The 20,320-nt window shown below is 44.4% G+C and overlaps 1 protein-coding gene across 3 annotated transcripts in view; it reads left to right on the top strand.

Moving 5' to 3' along the window:
- SH3BP2 (SH3 domain binding protein 2) overlaps window positions 1–20,320 on the top strand; it is a 112,042-nt gene that overhangs the window by 50,878 nt on the left and 40,844 nt on the right. The window contains exon 1 of one of the 3 annotated variants that reach the window (XM_090035447.1): window positions 6,067–6,146. The exons of 1 other annotated variant lie outside the window; for it this stretch is intronic. The gene's annotated coding sequence lies outside the window, so the exon portion shown is untranslated. Of the gene's footprint in view, window positions 1–6,066; window positions 6,147–20,320 lie in introns of those variants that run through there. One more of the 3 variants, XM_090035445.1, reaches the window with a different exon arrangement.

Below are 20,320 nucleotides of genomic sequence, written 5' to 3' on the forward strand. Positions count from 1 at the left end.
GGGCTTCAAGAGTTCCAGCTAGCCTTTGCCAAGCCATGTTTTTACAGCACACAGGTAGGTCAGCAGAATAGTTTATTGTTCCTGTGCAGATCCAGGCTCTGGCATGGTTTTTATGCTTTTCTAGGTCCTTGTACAAGGTTCCCTGTGGGGACATGCCCCTCTGGAGTTTCCACCACAGGCACAACTCCTCATGCAGCAACAGGTTGAAGCTTAGAGTGTAGCTTGAAACACAAGCTACACTCTAAGTTACCTCAAGTGCAAAGAACCCCCATAGCCCCATCTCTTTCAACCTCTCTGTTGCATTACTACACCCTGGAGATTATCCAAGAGCTGGAATTGTTAGTGGTTCACTGGGAGTTGGATAGTTCAAGCAATTACAGGGACAAATGGTTTCCATGTACTTGACCTTCTTATAGCTCCACACCAGGGGCAGGCAAAATGCAGCCCATGGGCCACATGCGGCCTGCCAGGCCATTCTATTTGGCCCACAGGGCCCCTAAAAAGTTTAGAAAATTAATATTTATCTGCCCCTAGCTGTCATGCAGCCCTTGATGGCTTGCCAAAAGTCAGTAAGCGGCCCTCTGGCAGAAATAATTGCCCACCCCTGCTTCACACCCTACAGAGCAGAGGAAAAAGAATAAGAGGGGCACGTCACATAGTTTATATTACTACCACAGATGCAGCCTGCAGTTCTTTGCAGGTTTTGGTTTGCCCTTGGTTATTTTGGTCTGTGCTTTAGTTTTCCAGGTTGTACCTTATTTGCTTAAAAAAAAATAGTTAGTTACTGTTACCACTCAGTAAGTTTGAGACCATTATTCTTTTTTCTATTACTGTAACCAAACTAAATGAAGCTCTGCTTTCATTGAGCACTTGTCTCCTTACTTGTAAGGAAACCAAATGCAACCATTTTGAAGGTTTTCTTGTAGTTTCAGTAAACAGTAAGCAATCGACAGAAGTTAATTATGTAGCACCATATAGCCCCCAAACTAGCAATCACACAAACTTGGGTTTAAACTGATTTTTTATTCAGCCCTCAGCCAAATGAGGCCCATACAATTACTGTAATCAAGTACAATATACCTTACAAAGATTAGCAGTGCTTTCACCCCAGGAGCTATGGGAAATGCACAGCAGGTTCTTTTAAAATCCCTTACCTATCAATATAAGATGTCCTACAGTAACACATGAATCCAGCAAGCAGTAGATGCTTTTACAATTCACTTCTGCACAACATTATTATGCATGACCAGGATGTGAGTAAAGAGATGCCTGTAATTTCCTTTGCTTCCCTGACCCTGAGCTGGCATTGCTTATGGGATGGTTTCCAGTTGCATGAATCAGCCTTTGAAATGTCTAACCCACCAATCTGCACCTACTAAGAATGTAACTGAGTTTTTTCACATCCTGATAAAACTTAAAAAGTCATGACAGTAAAGGATGGATGGACACCCCAAAATAATGGTGGATGCCTGCACCCTATCAGTCAGGCAAAGTATGGTCATAGTTTGTCCAAACATGTAAATGCCAGAAGTGCTCAGAACCCCGGTGTCACGTCCTTTTGCCACTACTTCCCCACACTGGTACAATGCATGAGTCCTATGTAGTCCTCCAATTCCTGGAAAACGAGAACAGTTTGGAAACCCCATATTCCAAAAGGCAGCTATTATTCCACGTGCCTATAATCTGGAGGGAAATAATTTAAACAATGGCACTGTGAACTCCTGTTACAAGCAGCCTGACAGTTAGCTTGCCAACACCACATTTGTTAGCCATGGACCTACAGCAGTCTGGCATAGCCAACTTCTGATAGCAATATGTAGTAACTTGCTTCTGTACTGGTATGGGCTTCCTGTAGGCACCCCACAGATGTTGCTATGGGGCTCCCAACTTTAGAGGCTCTCCAGTTGTGTTTGTACCCTCTGACCTCTCTTCCCTTTTAGTATTCTCTCTGCTACATCTTGATGCAAACTTAATAGGGAAGGCTGCCTGGAGGGTAAGGCATGCTGCAAAGTAACAACCCTTTGCTTGATCTGGAGTTTCCTGGCCCTGTCCCACTTTTACTTTAGGACCCACGGTTCAGGGCTGCCATCTCTTAGCTCAGCTTTGGGTCACACTTTGTGGGTGATATCTACATCATACATTAGTGATTCCAGATCATATCCAATCCTTATAGTCTGCCCACTTGACTGAGCTTCAAGTTCAGCGTGTCCCCATTCATCCCTTTCAGTGGCCTCCACCTCCCCCCAGCCATGATCTGGTTCTCCAGGGAACAAGATGAAGAGCCCCAAAATGCCAATGCCAATCTCCAGGCACAGCAATGTCCCACAGGGGTTCAGCTCACTCTATATGGCAAGCTCCAAGTAGAAAGAAAACGAAACAGAAAAACGCACAGGGTATTTAGGTCTGCGGCTTATTTTTGTTCGGGCTTCTTTCCAAGTCCCCCTTGCCACAGCGTGTGCATCTGTCCTTGTGCCTCCCAGGGAAGGCTCTCCCTCCAGCAGCTTCCTCAGCCAGACTGCCCCTTTCTGGTCTAACGCTTGGGCTTATGTAGCAGGCTGTGGGTCACCTGCCCCTTCACTTCCACTCCTTGGGTCATCCAGCTTTGTCAGCACCTGGATTGTGGCAGCTCTGTTGGCTACCTTGTTTCACATCCTCAGCCTGCCTGAAAACTGTGGCAGTACCTGGAAGCCCACCAACTCAGACCCCATGATAAAGGCAAAGTGAAGTAGCGTGTGTGTATAGTTGTAGAGGCAGAGAGACAGAGGGGAATTGAGAAAGGGCAGGGGAAGTGTCAATCCAGGGAAACAAACAGGAAGGGCCAAGCCCACACTGGCCAGGGTGGGGGTGGAGAATGAAGGTTGCTAGGTGGGGGTGGTAAATGTAAGGGTGAGAACAGACCCTAAGACACCCAGGCTCCCTACTAATGAGGTAAGGGCCCCATGACACTCAATCGTGTACTGTAGTGCTGAAGGGTTTGGGCAGTCACCACATGCCCATAAAGGTGTGCTTTATCATGTGGAAGTTCTGCAGCCATTGCTGGTCATCCCATGTTTACAAAATGATGCAGTGCCACCGCATGGTGATAGTTTTCTGCTTCAGAAATACTTATGCTCAGAAATGCTAGAGTGCCTTGCATGCCTAGCCTCATTTAGGTACTTTGGACAACATTACCCTTAAGCTACATAAACTTTCAGGTCAGCACTCAAGTGATGCTGCAGGAGCAAAACCTGTATTTCTCTATTTTGGATTTCCCACAGATGATGTAAGAATAAGATGTTTGTAAAACACTTCTCCTAAGGTGTAAGACAATGCAAATGCTACTAACCTTACCAAATGCATTTGTTGGTACTATTTATTATTTGCGCACAGGATCTGTAATCATAGACCAAGACCCTTTTAGACTAGGACTGTACAAAAGCAGTCCCTGCCTTGACCAGTTCACAATCCAAGTATAGGACATGAAAGAGCTGGTGGATGCAGAACAGCTGCCTGGGCAGAAAAAAACAATGAGACAATTCTAGCCACCTTGATAGGCAGTCTTCTCCATACACCAACTGCTGAGCTGCTGTGGGGCTTTTTTGTAGGCCTCATGTCAAAGGAAAGGAGAGAGAACTTGTCTGAAGGAGGACAAAAGTAGCCGTGGATGATTAGAAGTCCACGTGGATGATTAGAAGTCCTCCTCATAAGCATGAGGATCAGCATAGGGGGAAAACACAGAGGTACTTGTTTGAAAATATAACAAGTGGACAACAAAGGCTGGCATCACTAGCTGACCAGAGATGAGAATTACTGTAATATCCTGCTAGTGAATGAAAGATGATAAGCAGATGGATATAAGCCATAAACAGCCTTGGAATACAAGAAAGCAGTTAATGTTTGAAAGTGATATAAACAAGCATTTTCACCTATACCCTTTAAGCTTCTTTTGCTTGAATGCCTATATTCTTTCTCTTTCTTTTTCTTTGGAAAAAGAAAGTATAAATATCTGTGCCCTAATTTACTTAGTCTGTAGTTGAATGCCTTTGGCGCACCAGCCATACACCTCCAGAGACATTCAAATCTAGATGAAAGCAAAAGCCCGATCTGATAAGTGCTTCTCACACAGAACTCAAACTGAAATCTGTGGAAGCTCAGCACGCTGAGGGTTTGCCAGCTGGCACTCCACGTCTGTTAAGTGGGGCTTGTCCATGTTATAAAACAGCCTACAGTTGTGCACAGCTGGCTCTCTGCTCAGAAGAGGCCCGGAACAAGGATCGCTGGTGCAGTTTGCAGCTGAAGTGCTTTGGGTCAGGAGAATGTTACAGCAAAGCACGACAGAAAAGTACCTGCATAATCCTGGCTCTTACCAATGCAATTACTCCTTTATTTTCATGAGCAACAATTTTATTTATATATTGTTCTCCATAGACACCTGGATGTAAACAGCATTATGCTCATGATATCGCCTAACAAAGCCTAAGAGCATAATTCAGTTTTCTCCTTAATGTGTACATTTCCCAACTTCTGCCAATCTCTTTTGAGTTTAAACTTAAGTTTCAGTTGTTCAGCTGTAAACCAGGACAGTAGTTAGCTCTTAGTCTTTAAGAGAGTGATCCTCTTCGATATATCATGCTTTGTGTTTACATGGAAGAGGAAGAGCAATACCAACAAATGGTATTTGTAGGAAGTATCAGCATATAACAGCATATTTTCTGACCACAGAACCAACCCAAAGAGATAAACATTAATGGCGTCCAAACTCAATGAGCGTATTATCTGAGCAAAGAAATCAGCTCTTCTCCCAATCTGAATCCATTTGCAGTACAATGTAGATTCATGCTTTAGATATGACTGTGTTGTGCTGTTTTTTTTCCATTACCATTCTTATTACAAAGATCAATGAAATTCAAGGGAGAAGCAATGATTAGTAATGTCAGCACTTTGCACTTACCTACGCTTTTTACCACAAGTGCGTTCTGGAGTTTTTTTTCCTACTGAAAACCGGCAGAAATTTTTTCCAGCAGAAGCCGCTGCTGCCCCCATTTCATTTACCAACATGGCATCTGGGGTCTTCTACTTTGCCAATAGAAAAAAGTAACTGAAGGAGGAAGGGGGAGAGGCTTCAAAAGGAAATAAAACCCTATTTTTCTGCTTTTGGTGGGGGAAAAAAAAAGACCTATTCTTGTGGCTTGTTGAATGGGGTGTGTCAGTACTCTGCTGGGACCTAAGCCTGGTTAGAGGGTCTTGCCCCTCTGCTCAGCATCATAACGATTGCCAGATTTGGGGTCAGAAAAAATTTACCCCATGGTCGGACTGGTACGGACTGTGGGGGTGTTTACCCTCCTCTGGAGGGGAGGGCACGGCCCTCTACCTGCGATTTCTCCAGCATCTATTAACAAATATTAATATTTTGGGGCTGGACTGGATGATCTTCCGAGATCCCTTCCAGCCCCAATGTCCATGAAATCCGTGAACCATTGACAGAAGCAGGGCATCGTCTGCCGTGGTTTCCCTGCTTTACCCCTGGCAGGTTTGGGTGCTCTGTCTCGTGTTGTGTCCGAGTTGACAGTAGCTCCAGAACCACAGAGAGTTTGAGCTGGAAGAGACCTCCAGAGCTCATCTAGTCCAACCCCTGCCGGCAGCAGGATCAACCCAAGAGGGCCTTCAGCCCTCACAGCGGTCAAGCAGGAGAACCGCGCCGCCAGCGCCCTGCTTCTGCCACATGCTGCCAACACGGACTCAGCCGCCCACCCAGCCCCATCTGGCCGCAGGGTTACAAATCCACCCTGGCCCGAGTCCGGCCACCGGTCTGACCCCGAGCCGAGCAACGAGACCCCCAGCAGCCGCGCGGGCCCGGCCCAGGCAGAGCCCCCGGCCACCCCCGGGCCGGGGAGCACAAAGCGGGGCGGGCGCGGCCTACATCGCCCACACCCGGCCCCGGCGGGCCCCCAGGAGCTCGGCCTGAGCCCGAGCGGCCGCGCGTAGCGCCGCGCCGGGCACAGCGGCCCAAGCCGGCCCCGGAGGCGGCGTCGCCCCGGCGCTGCGAGGACGGGCCGGAGCCGGGGGCGGCGCCGGCGCCGGCGCGGGGGGAGGAGCCGGCGGCTGCAGGTGAAGCGGGAGGCAGCAGCGGCGCGAGCAGGAGCCGGGAGTGGCGGACATGCCCTCAGGTAAGCGGCGGGCGGGTCAGCTGCGGCCCCCCGGCCGGGCCCTGTCCCTGCCCCTGCCCCTGGCACGTGGCGGAGCCGGGGCTCGCGGGCCGCGCTGGAGGGCGGTGCCTGTGTCAGCCGCTCGCCGGCGGCCCGGCCCGGCAGGGAGCCGTCCCCGAGGGGTCTACCAAGGAGGCCGGCGCCCTTATCCCCATTTTACAGACGGGGGAACTGAGGCACGGAGCGGGGGGGCGGCTTGTCACGGGGCACCAGGGGCCAAGGTGCAAAGTTTGGCAAAGATCCCCGGTCCCCTGCAGCCCGGTCTGCTGCTGCTCCTTGCCCCTGAGGGCCGGGGGAGGCGCACAGAGCCGGTGTCGAGCTCCGCACAGGTGCTGTGTACGTGCGGTTCGGGGCCTGGTGTGGTTTCCAAAAACACTCCAGCAGTTTGGGTGTTACATTAATTTCCATCAACTGCAGTGGAAAGGAAGTGACTAACCTGCCCGGGCACTTGAAAATCCTGTTAAGTCCCTGTCCCGGGCACTTGAAAATCCTGTTAAGTCCCTGTCCCGTCCGACGGGCATCGGAGCATCCCAGGAAGTGGGGCCCCTTGTGCCCGTCCTCAGGGCCCACCACGTTGCCTCCCCTCGGCGCTCTGGTCTGTTTCTGGGTTGTGTGCCCTGGCTGGGGCTGGGGCAGTTCAGCAGGGTGAAGGGGAAAAAATGTAAGGGAAAAACTTATGTGGGTGCTTTTTGCTTCAAAACCTGATTTCTGAGCCTCGGGTGATGGTATGTTCCAAAAGTATCAAAATTGCTCTCTGGCACTTTTTTATGGTAATATCTTTAATTCAGTATTAAAGAATGAGCCAAAAGGAGGTAAGGACTGGAGGGCTCCCTGAACTAGATAGTTGAAGAAAAAAATTCCAACTGTTTAGTTGGTCTAATAAAAGAGATCAGATTTACCCAAAGAACTTCATCTGCCTGTGTCCTTACACCAACATGGCTACACCCAGCACCCCTGAGATGCCCAAAGGAAAGTGTTTCTGTAGCTAAGGTATTTCTGGAGTTCCTAAAGCTTACCAGAGGCGCAGTGGTTAAGGGGTGCCACCAGCCCTCTCTTAAGGGTTGCAGCTGCCACTCATCTGCCGAATTTGGCAGAGCCAGTGGGCTTCTAAGCATTCCTCAACTCAACTCCTGGGGAAGCTGCTTTGGGTAGCTTGTAAGGCCCTCTGGCATCTCTAATCTCTTCTGTAATCAGCTGAATACAGCCTAGGTCAGTAGATCTTGACAACTGCTGCCATCCAGAATGAATGGAGGGAGTGTCTTGGCCCACCTCTTAGAACAACAAATCCAGCATCTCTGCAAGGGGCTGGACTAGATGGCCCTGGAGGTCCCTTCCAATCCTGTGATTGTCAAGGCAGATGTTCACACTGTTGTTACTGGCAGTCTTAATTCTGCAGAAGCTTTCAGGAATAAAAGGGCATGGGACTGAGCCAGGCTTGAATCTCCAGAAGGTAGCAAAGCCTCTAGTGCTGCTGTCTGCATTGTGCTTGGTAAATCGGACTTCTGTCTAGAGTGCCGTTAGTCCCTCACTTTCTCTGAGTGCTTGTATTCTATTTAGCTAGCTTATTTTAAGGACAGCTATTGGATAGACTTGCTGTAGGGGAGGGTGGTGTCCTTTTCACTCTTGGAGCGTTATAGACCACAGACTGAAATACTAGCTATGTACCTCCTTCCTTATTTCTAATATTTTTTTAACAGAAATATGTACATGATGACTTTTATCCTTTCGATATCGTAGAGAATAATTGTTCTATGATTGGCTGCCTTATTGCCAAAAGGAATAAGATGTTTCTTTCCCTTCTGCCTGCTTTCTCTCTCTTTGAGTAAGAAAAGTACCATCCCTCTGTTGCAAGAAAGCAGATTAATAGAAACCTCTTGCCAATGTTCTGCAAATACAGTAACTAATGAGCCAGCACAGTGGTGGGTTCCAGCATAGGCTGTTTCCTGTCTATGTGGGTTGTTTGTTTTTTTTTTATTTAATATTTCCAAACTTTCCATAAACTCCTTAGTTTTAAGTCCATCATGCTGTTAGAAGCCAGAAAAGAAGTGTTTGTTTTGTGTGTGCGTGTGTGTTTGGAAAGTTAAGTTGCAGATGTGTCAGGTAGACTTAAATGTTGGTCCTTTGTGAAGATTTGGAGCATTTTTTTCCTTTACTTTGGGCCCTGATCCTGCAAGCTCCCACATGCACACACATGCGCATGTGACCTGGCAAGATCAAGGCCTTAGATTTCAGTTTTGTTGTAAGAGATTAAATACCAAAGGGAGTGTTGTCAGGGCAACTTAAGTTTTCTAAAGAAATGCTTTTGATATCAAATGACCAAAGAAGTGTTCTCATTAATGTAGAGATATGTATTTCAATGGTAATTGTTTATTTTTAAAAGAAATCTACTGGTAATACTCTCTTCCACTAGCTACAAGTACTGCAGTTATTTTGCTTATATATGCTATCCGGGAATTGAAATAGATTTAGAAAGTTATTATTGATCTGCATTGTATTTTTCACTGCTCATGCAATACATGGACAGCCTAGAAAACATTTCGAGATATTGAGCACCACTGGCTTATTTGGTTGTAGCAACAGGAGTGTTGCTTGCAAATCAAGGGAAGTGATTCTTCTGCTCTGTTTGGCACTGCTGAGGCCTCACCAGCAGTACTGTGTCCAGTTCTGGGCCCACACTCCAAGAAAAATACTGACGGATTGGAGAGAGTCCAGTGGAAAGCAACAAAAATTATTAGGGGCCTCAGAAACAAGACTTAGGAGTGAAGACCGAAAGAACTAAGGTTAGTCTGGAAAAGAGAAAGCTGAAGGGGACCTACTGAATGGTCTTCAAATACCTGAATGGTGATTATAAAGAGCAGGGGCCAGCAAACTTGTACAGGCCACAGCCTGGCTCCAGTCCAGTGCTGACTGCCTGGCCTTGAGGAGTAGGGGGTTTTGCCAGTGCCTGCACCAGATCCAGGCAGATGGGAGCTGTGCCTGTGACCACCACTTCTCCCAACCCCTTACTCCCTGGCTGTGATGCCAGTGCTGCTTCCAGGCATCTGCAAACTTCCAGCACTGTCGCCTCGTCTCCTCTAGCACAGCTGCTCATGGCCTGGCCCCACAGCCTCCACAGGCTGGATCCAGCGGCTCTACAGGCCAGATCCAGCCCACTGTCTGTATGTTGTGAACCCTTGATAAAGAGGATGGTGATGGGCTTCTGGCTGTAGGGGACAAGACTAGGAGGAAATTTAGGTTGGAGAGGAGGAGATCTTTCTGACCTATAAGGGTGGTCAAGCATTGGTACAGACTAGCTAGGGAAAATGTGGAATCTCCATCTCTGGGAGTCTTCAAGAGCAGGTTAGACAGACATTTGGCTGGGATGGTTTAGTCATGGATGATCCTTCCTTGAGCAGAGGGCTGAACTAGATCTTGTGAGGTCTCTTTCATTCCTACATTCCTATGAAGAGGTATGTTTGTACTTGTACAATAATGACAACACTATGTTGGTGTTGGCATGTCTGTGAGGTCTTCTTGTTCTGACAAAAACATAAATTGTACCTTAGCTTGGCTAACTAGCAGATTCCTAAATTGTTTGAAATACATAATCCGGTGACCATCAGATCAATTCATTGTTGCTGGTTTATGCCCTGATCCTGCAAATGCCTACAGTTGTAAATAGTACCATTGTAAATAAAGTTGCCCATGTGCATACATGTTTTGCAAGATCAGGAGTCCTGACTTGCTACTTCTGCAAGTCTTTTTAAGAAATGTTCAAGGTTTTAAAAATCCTCAGACTTTGCCAGAATAACTGACTGGTAGATCTTTGTAGCTTTGCCTCTGCTAAATTGTAAATAACAGTGAAGGATTAGGAGTTATCAGCTCCATGAGCCCTTTCCTAGCTAGATGAAGTGGCCTATTAGATCCCTTTTTTTTAAGAGGGGGTGGGGTAGGTAGGAGAGACTTTTATCAGCTCTCATGTGTCCATAGATCAGGAGTGTCAGACTTGCCTTCTGCCCCACGCCAGATGTGGCCTGCAGGACTCCTGGTGGGCTAGATTCCCCCATGGCATGGGATGGCTCTTGTGGTGGTGGCAGCCTGGTGCAGGTGATGGCCACTTAGGCTCCTGCCCAGTGCACTCAGCAGTAGCTCCAGCTCCTGCTGCATGTTTCATATACCGTGCCAGAGCTGGAGCTGCTTCTGCCCACATGTCATGCCCTGGTGGCAGCTCTGGCTTGCGCACCGAGCACACAGCAACAACAGCTCTATCTCTGGGTGGTAGTGGACCCAGTAGCTGGGGTCACTTTGTGGTTGGAGCATGACAGAGGCTGTGCCAGCCCTTGTTTGTCCTCCTGCCACTGATTGTCATGTCCGAAGGGCTCAGGCTCTGTGGCAGGGCCTTGGCTGGTTGCAAGTAGGTATGGCTCATGGGTCATATGGTTGACACCCCTGCCATAGATTATTCCAGAGACTTGAAGTAGTCAGCAGTGTCAGTAGCTTTCTTTCAAACTGTTTTTTTCCAATTATTCCTTAAGTTAGTCACTTCAGTATTGCCTCTGAAAATTGTGGTGGTGTGGGGTATGATTGAGTTTTGCAGGAGTCCTGGGAGGGACTGAATGATGCTGGAGATTGAATGGAGGTGAACAGAAAAGCTGGCATAATATACATGGATATTGTGAAGGTGGCTTTTGAGACAAGCGCGGAGGGATACTGACCTTCTCTCCCGAGACCATGTTTAGTCCCAAGACTAAACGGTCTTATTTTTAAAGATTTAATGATATTAGATTTAAGGATTTGCTTTTAATGACAAACATTACTTGTTGCTTTCTCTCTTTTATTACTCATTGTTTCGGCTACCTATCCGATTTTTGTGTCTAGGTGAAGTTTATAGATGTATCAACTGGAAATTCCGTGGTGCACCCTGTGCTGAAAAGAGGACATAGCAAAGTACTCTTTCAGTGATCACTTTTAACAAGTGTGAAAATTGTTTCCTAGCTTTATGAAACTTTCCGACAATAACTTCTCTTCTAGCCAACGTTATGCATGCATCTGAATCCAAATAGCTTGTCTAGACAAAAAGTTAGTGGGAGGTCAAACTAACACCAACCATGGTATTCAGTTTGTATTGCCTGGCAACTCTGGAGGTGGTCCATTGTCTCTAGTCTGTACCATTTCGTGATGCCCAGTTTTGTTGCATTTTTTCTTGTGGGCCTCCAAAACTACTGTATGTAGCTTATAAAATGTTAAAATTTCAGCATGAAATATTATTCTTCTTATAGTAGGAGAACTGTGCAAGCAGTGCGGGGTGTTCAGGTTCTTCTGTTAAGATGATGAGGTTGTAGGGATGGATTTTATTTATGGGAAATACAGGATTTTCCTCATATCTGCTGGATTTCAGAATAAGATATGGACCTTACAGATAGTTTCATAGATGTAGGGTCAGAAGGGACTTAAGTAGATCATCAAGTCTGACCCCCCTGCCCTGGGCAGGAATGAATGACCTTGTTTTTGAAAGACAGAATGCAGGGGGGAAATATTTTTTTCTTGCAGTAAATAAGTGAGTAGCAGCATCTCTGCTCCTTGTGGAGTGCTTGCAGACTTTACTTTCACTTTTGTAAGCAAAAACAAAACAAAACTGCTCTTACCGTATTTTGCACATGCAGTATGCACTCCAATTTCCAGCTGCTGGGGTTTTTTTGTAAAAAAGGTGTGCGTGTAGTATGTAAGAAAATATGGTATTTTTCCCAGGCAAGAAATTAACTTTCAATAGAGAAAAATCACAATTAACAGAGAATCCAGAGATCCTTCTTTTATGGAAGCTACCTAATATAGCTCTTCTTTTTTATCCTTGCCCTTTTAAAAAGTTATATAGGCCAGCAAATATATTTCTTCGGCTGTATCTTAGTTAGGTGCCAGATGTTTTTCCCTTCAACAGTAGTGGCCTGAGTTTGAGATGTTTTGAGTGGTCACTGAAGGGGCTCATCATGTCTGAGATTCACCCCATAAGTACTTTGATAAAGCAGTTTTTCTTGTATTCTGGGTAGAAAAAAGTGATTTTCAGAAGGGGTTTTCTTGTATTCTGGGTAGAAAAAAGTTAAAGATCATTCACCATTGCCACAAAGTGTCAGAGTAAAACAATTAAATGAAACTTTCCATTCAGAGACCAAAACTTACTTCTAGCGACACTTGCATCTTAGTTTTATGAAGCTCTTGCTTGAGGCACTGAAGGGTGGGAAAGAAAAGCCTGAATTCCTGTGGTGAATGATTTTATGGTAGTAACTTAAAGAGAAGCCTCAATCTCAAGAACGTTTTCTTTCCTATCAGTCTTACCCTGGGGAAAAGAAACTGGAATCTTCAGGTTCTGGCAAATCTAAAGCATGTTAAAAACCTGGAGTCAGTAATTATATTGATACTTTTTATGTTGGTTCCATCAGCCACTACTTAGCTCAGTCATCTGTTAGACCATGTCACTGAATGAATCTTTGTGAAGCTGAGGATAGCTTAAGGGTGAGAGAGGCAGACCTCAAATGAAAGGACATTCTTAAAAGCATTAAAAGCCAGCTGTACTGGCCTTTCTTGAATTCCTGCTCAGCCTTGTAATATATTTAAATAAAAATTCAAAAGCTTCTGTTGTAATGTTGTATCAGCTATCAAGTTGTGGACCACGGACCACCTGTGATATGCAGAAGTCCTTCCGTCCCAGCAGTACAATGCATAATTAAAACAAGATTTGTGTTTCCATATTTGGGGAAATGAAGCAATAGTTCTCTGTTCAGAACCTTTTTCTTCACTTGAATCTCTTCTTTAAATGTGAGCATCTTTACACTTGCAGGACAATCAAAGGTTGTTTTGTGTCCCTTCATCTAAAAGTCTCTACCCTTTTAAGTAGCTGGATGCAGTAAGACTATTATCTTTTATTAGCATTCTAATAAGTCTGATATCGCTTATAGGAATGACAAAACCAAATCTCCTTTTTCTGAAAAAATAACAGCTAATAGTTATGTAGCTGGAAGACAGAAGTATTGGATTTTACTCTCTGCACGGTCACTGACTCTCTCTATCTAATCTAAAATATTCCACATGCCATACTCGGTGTGTAGGAGTGATTATGGGTAATTTATGTATATCATTAAAGATCTGAGCTTTAGGCACCTAATTCCCATTGAGATTAAGAGGATTTAGGCAGCTTTTGAAGATCTGGGTTTTTGTGCCCTTTGTTATGTGATTCTTTCCTCCTGTGCAGAGTGGACCTGGCTATTAATTTCCCTCAGGGGTGTCTTGTGGAAGTACCACAGGTGATTTAATGTCAAATACCTTTTGAGAGCATTCAAAGCACATATTATCAATGTTTGATCAAGCCTTCAGTACTGGTATCATGATAAAACAGATATTTTAACTACAGTTTACAGAATTGTGTCTTGTTCTGACTCTGCATGTAGAGTACACATACTTTGCAATTGCCTCATTTTTGCAGTAAATGTGTTTCCTAGCTAACGGTGGCTAGGGTTCAGGGATATCTTATAGACCTAAATATAAAAATGAGAAGAAAAATATTTTCTGATTTAACTATAGCTTTGTTCCATTGCTCCTTCATGTTTCCAGTGGTTTGCAGTAAGTGAGAGCTCTTACAGAAACTGACTTCTACTGATTTCTCCATTTGGTAGTAGCGGTGGCTTTGATGTCTCCTTCAAAAGGAACAGAACCTTAAAAGAATAGAGAAGGTTACAGTTTCCAAGCTGAATTTTGTATGCTTTGAGGGTATGGGCTGCTGTTATTCCCCAACAGTATGGGTCCTGTGAATAGATATTTGCAAGAAGCAGGTGAAAAATCAGTAGTACTTACTAGAAACAAATGTTTGGGTGGTTTGAGCCTGAGTGACGTGTAAAGAATCAAGATGGGCAGTGAAAAATAAAAATGTCTTTTAAAATTCTTCCTTTTTTAACAGCAGTACAGATCCCGTTGCAAATGCCAAATGCTCAAAAATCACAAGTCAGGCCTCTAAAAATAGTGAGTTTGACTTAAAAATTATGAAGATTTTTTTTTATGTTGGTTCCATTTATCTGCTTGCTGGTTTCTGAACCTCAGGGTGCACTTACTCCACACTTAATTTTTGTCCTTCAAAGCCACGAGGGGTAGAAACATTTTTTTAAAATTTAAATTAAATATAAGCATCTCATGCAATCTCTTGATTCTAACAGCTGAAACTTTTGAGAGAAATACCGAATATTGTGAGAGTCTTAAAATTGTGGGAAATGGCAATATAGACTTATTCTGGCTTTTAAGAAAAGTAACAATTAACCAGATATTAACCAGACAATAAATACAGTTGAAGTAAACTTGAGCTGCACTGAAAAGTTGCACAGGAATCTGGCCAGCCAGTCATCTATCCCCTTTGTTATGGAGGAAGCAAGCCTTCTCCAGAGAGTCTGCCTGAAAGACATCAAGGGGTCCAGTCTTTAAAGTTGGCTTTCATGTTGTATTCATCTTTTGTCCCCTGTCTTAGAGTTGGATTGAATTTCTCAGAGAAGGGTCATCTTTTTGTTTTCCATCTTTTTTTTCCCGTGCCTTGTGATGGAAGTTGGGCCATGCTTAGGGTCCCCATGTACTGCTATATGCTCAGTCTGTTGTTGTTCTTTAATTGTACACTTTTTTTATACTCTAATAATTTTCCATTTACCACATTTAGAAATGTTGTTAAAGTTGACAGCGTAATGGGAAAAGGGAGAAGAATCATTTGTTCTTTAGACACAAAAATTGGAGCTCGTTACAACTGCCACATTTTTAAACCGCACTGCTGAATGAAAAGAGCAGCTCGATCTTTAGCGATCTGCAACTTGTTTCAGCAGCAGTAGGGACGAGTTCTCGGTGTTAAAGCTCACGTACTAAGTTAAGTAGCAACAGCCGCACAGCCTGACCAGAACTTCTATTATTAACTTGTATTAAACTCAGCAAGCCTCTAGTTCAGCAAATATGGTTAATGTATAGCCAACAGTCCCTGGAGAGGCCAGGATGGGTGAGTTTGGGGCACCAGTGTATATGCCTGACTCGTGCTGCTGCTTCAGAATTTTTCTGTGTATTTAAACTATGTATTTGAAATGGGGAGGAAGGGTGGGAGGTGTGGTATAAGACCCATTGTGAAAGAGTTTTCAAAAGTAATGGGGCTGTAACTAAAAGCTAAGTTGTTTTCAGGAGCTTGAGGTGAGGGCAAAACATAGATAGGAACTAGAAGGAAATGGGAAAACAGTCCTTTCAAGTGTAGAAGGATTTCAGTATTTGATCACTGTATCAGGAGTGCTAGTCCTATATGTAGACTATCAAAATGATAGGCAGTTTTGTGGGATGATACAGTCTTTGTATCATCTCGCATTGGGGTATGTATCGGCTGGAGGATGTGGTTGAGTTCAAGCTGGCCTTTGCTAACATGCTAAAACTAAGCCTGACTTTGTAGCCACCGTTTCCTGCATCATATGGACAAACTGGCTTCTTGGTGTTTATTTTAGCTGGGCTAGGACTCAGTCAGACAATCTGAGTAACTGTATGTTATCCTGCATTTACATTGTGGGACTGATCTAGTTGTCTCAGCTAAGTCATTAAACTGAAGCCACCCACAGTTCATAAGTTAGGCAGTCTCATGCTTTGTGATTATTTAATAACTGGCAATTTAACAATGCATGCACAAGAGGAAACATTATTCTTAAACCATCTTTACTTTGGGGTGATTAAAATGGTTCTCCACCTTTGTGTTGTATTAACAACAGAGTTTGCATATGGAGAGATGCACAAGAAAAATGGAAGTGATTACCAAACTCATCAATCTCTCTCTCTTGCTCTCTCTCTGTATTTAAGTCTCAACCAGATGCATAATCTTCCTTGCAAAAAAAAAGAAAAAGTGATACAATTCCAGTGCCTCAGTTTAGCAATCCTAAACTTAGTGAAAGATTGAGTAAATTAAAATGATCTGTTTACTTGCAAAGTTAGTTCAACAGCTAGCTAATAGCAAAAGGAGGAGGAAGTGGATTATGACATGAATAGCTTTCTATCTAGTGAAGCATGTCTCATTAGACCAAAATTTAAAAAGTAATGTGGTTTGGAGTGAACCTTTTGTTTCCTCTGATCTATTTTTAACTTCAGCTACAGTACGTACAGAAAGTAATCATCATCTTGGAAATGAACAGATGTTTTGCATATTTTCCTATCCATTGAGAACTGGTGTTACTACTGGGGGCAAACAATCTAGTTAGTTTTACAGTGGAACATAATACATTTATGAATGAAGCTGTATTATTTGGTTACCTGTGTAACAGGGAGTAGGACTCAGTGACCCATGACTTGTCTTCAAGTCCTCTTCTTTATGTAATGTGTCCTGTGCAAATCTTAACCCAAGGCAAGAATGTTTTCCAAGTTTAGAGTATATTGGCACCTGCTTACCCCTGGACCAGCCAGGCCATCATTTGGTGATGGCTTCAAAAAACAGGCATCTGGACCAACCCAGCATTTAAGAGGAATGTCAAACTCAACCAGCTCCACAGGTGAGGTAAATGGTGCAGGGCTAGTCCATGCTCCAGCTGGTCTGGGACCCACATTGTACACAGCCTGGACTGACTGAAACAGGCACTACATGCAGTGCAGTCGCTAGGGTGGGTGCTATGTGTAGTGCAGTATGGCCCAGGGCAGCCACTGCATGCAGCGCTTGTCCTGGCTGCTCAAGGATCTTCACTGTACATCATGGGTCCCAGACCAACAAGAGCAGTTTCTGGATCAGGCATCCTGGAGGAGGGGGAAGTGGAGAGGGTCTGTAAGCCCAGTCCAGCCTATGGACTTGCCCTGTTCCACAGACCTGTGTGCTATGTGGGTCTGATTAGATACGGGGGCCAGATTGTGGAGCTCTGTGGGATGGATCCAGTCATGGGCCACATGTTTGACCACCATGATTTAAAATAGCTCCATTAATGTGGTGCTTTAATTTTTAAATAACCCCCTTCCTTCATCCCCAAAGATGAGATCCTTTTAGGTATATTTTAAAATAGTGTTGCTTGAGAGAATGTGGGAAGGAAAGAGTTTTGGACTTTAGTATTCAACAGGCTCTTTCAGTGGGTGTATTTGCTGCTGACAAACCATAATGATCAGGTTCTGTTGCTCTGGTGCAGCAAAGGGAAATTAGAATTCTGAGTCAGATGGGGTTTTTTGCTTTCTGTAACTTTAAAACAAAAGATGTATTTGGAAGCCTGAATGTTAATGTGTCTTTTGTATATTTCCATTGCTAATCAGATGAGCTGTATTGTGTTGATATGCTCTATGCTGCAGTTGTGCTCTTGCTAAACTCTGAGAATATCAGATAAAAAACAAGCTTGCAAAGTTTTCTACGTAATATTGGGGAAATATAACAACGCAAAGGGAGAATCTTTAAGTTTCGGGGCAGTTTGATTTCTATCTGGAGGAAACAAGACAAGAATTTACAATGAGCTACATGCCAGTATAATGCCAGGAAACATCTTGTCTTTCATCAAATGAATTCTGACTTCTGGGATAAACTCACTGGAATGCAGTAAAGACTGTTCTGTTTGTAGGGGAAAAAGCTGCTTTGCTCTAAGAGGGTAATCGCTCTATATAGGAGTGTTAGAGTCTTAGTTTCTGTATTAGTCTTCTGAAGTTCACTTTGGATTTTAGAGTTTTTTTTTAGTTTTTGTTTTTTTAAATATGCAGGCACGAACCTGTTGCATGCAAGTTTTATGAGTTATGTCTTCACATGGATAAATACAATTTGCCAAAACATTTGTTAAACCAAGTCTGAACAGTTTTTTGCAAGGTACCGAATATAAAGATTTCAGTGAAATTTTTTAAGAGGTGGAGCATACTTAGAAAGAGAAGACTGTTTCACACTTTTTTTTTTTTTTTTTAACACTCCCCCTGACTCACTCATTCTATACAGAAGTATAGACCACAACAGTTCGGGCAGATCTGAGACAGACCTTGGGAATTCATTCACAAGCTTTACACTGGGCTAACTCCCTTGATTTGAATAGAGATTCCGACTTGCACTACTGCAAGTGCAGTCAGATCTGACACTTTCATTATGGGTGTGGCAGTCATCTGGTACTGACTACACTTCCATGATGCCTAGGCCATGTGTTGTATATAGAAGCAAGGCATAGGATGCATGTTGTTACAAGCCACTGTTTGGCATGCTTATCTATCTAACGCACATGTGGTTTTCATAGAATCAGTGAGTCAGTAGGGACTTAGATCATCTAGTCTGACCCCCTGCCATGGGCAGGAAGGAGCACTGGGGGTGGCAGGGGTCATAAGACCCCAGCCAGGTGCCTATCCAGTCTCCTCTTGAAGATCTCCAGGGAAGGTGAGAGCACCACCTCTCTGGGAAGCCTATTCCAGGCTCTGGCCACCCTTACAGTGAAGTAGTTCTTCCTAATATCTAACCTAAACGTAAGTTTTGCTAATCTTGGATCTTGAATTCATGGCATAGTGGCACTGCCTCCAAGGTGAAGAAATTGGCAGCACTGTAGTTCCCTGAACAGCACTCATGGTTCCCCTTAGTGTTTATAGAGCGCTTTGTGCTGCATACATTAGATCATAAGCAGACAGAAATCTTTGTATGTGGCTTTTGCATTTGGAGTATCTCGGCATTGCCAAAATGTTTCAAATTTGTAAGATAAAGGTATCTTGATTAGGGGGTGGGGGTTAGTATTTTTGAGTACGCACATGTACCTACTGAAGGAAAACTGAATTCCAGAGCTGAATTTTACATTTGGTCTCCATGTGACACAATTAATAATAGTTTTCTTCTTTTCGTAATAAGGCCCTCCTTTGGGCTTTCTCAATGCTGTCCACATCCCTCCTGAAATGCTGTGCCAAGAACTGGATGCAGTACTCCAACTGCGGCCTGACTAGTGTTGCATAGAGGGGGAGGATCACCTCCTTGGTCCTGCCTGTGATGCATCTGTGGATGCAGGACAAGATAAGGTTAGCCCTACTGACCGTGTTCTCGCATTGTCGGCCCATGTTCATCTTGGAGTCAGTAATGACTCCAAGATCTCTTTCTGCCACCGTGCTTTTGAGAGAGGAGTTCCCCAGCCTATAGGTATGCTGGTGGTTCCTACTGCCCAAGTGCAGCACCCTGCACTTGTCAGTATTAAATCCCATCCTCTTTTCATTTGCCCACCCCTGTAACCTATCCAGGTCCTGCTGTAATCTGTCTTTCCCTTCTAGTGTGCCCACCTCACCCCACATCTTGGTGTCAACAGGCTGCTCTTCACCCTGTCGTCCAAGTCACTAATAAATTGAACAGTGCGGGCCCAAGGACTGAGCCCTGGGGGACCCCACTGCCCACTCCCCTCCAGGTCAAAAATGACCCATCCACCACCACTTTCTGAGTATGACCCCTCAGCCAATTTGCAATCCATCTGACTGTGTAGGCATCAATGCCACAGTCACCTAGCTTTTTAATGAGAATGGGGTGGGAGACGGTGTCAAAGGCCTTCCTGAAGTCCAGAAAGACTACATCCACCACGACACCTGCGTCCACAATGATTTTGTGACCTGATCATAGAAGGCAATCAGGTTGGTCTGAGAGGATCTGCCCATAATGAAACCATGCTGGTTGCCCTTGAGCATCATCCCCACTGCTGGCCCATCACAGATATGCTCCTTGATAACCTTCTCAAAGAGCTTCCCCAGGATTGAAGTAAGACTGATGGGCCTATAGTTGCCTGGGTCCTCCCTGTTCCCTTTTTTAAAGATGGGGACCTCATTAGCCCTCTTCCAGTTATATGTTGTAAATACATTTCAGAGCTTCTGTAAAATGTGCTGTTGGGACTATGCCAATAATTATCATTACATATTTGAGCTAAAGTATTGTGGCCAGATTTCATCAAGTTTCAAAATTCATTTTTCTTTTTAGACAGTTGCATGTACTGCAGGATTGTACATGTATGGCTGCTTCGATTGGATATAGGCCTGTTGTTGTAGCAATCTCAAACCATATAACGAAGTATTTGTAAGGAATAGGTCCGTGTCGTGCCAAAGTTGGCTCCTGGAGCTTAACAATGCTCAGATGCAGATGTTACAAACTTCCTGTCAGGGACTTCCAACCTCTAAAATAAACTGTGATGTCACTGAAAATTGTACCCACAGTTGGTTCC

The sequence above is a fragment of the Crocodylus siamensis genome, chromosome 2 (assembly GCF_052110815.1).
Source record: "Crocodylus siamensis isolate JL-2025a chromosome 2, ASM5211081v1, whole genome shotgun sequence".
NCBI classification, from domain to species: Eukaryota; Metazoa; Chordata; order Crocodylia; family Crocodylidae; genus Crocodylus; species Crocodylus siamensis.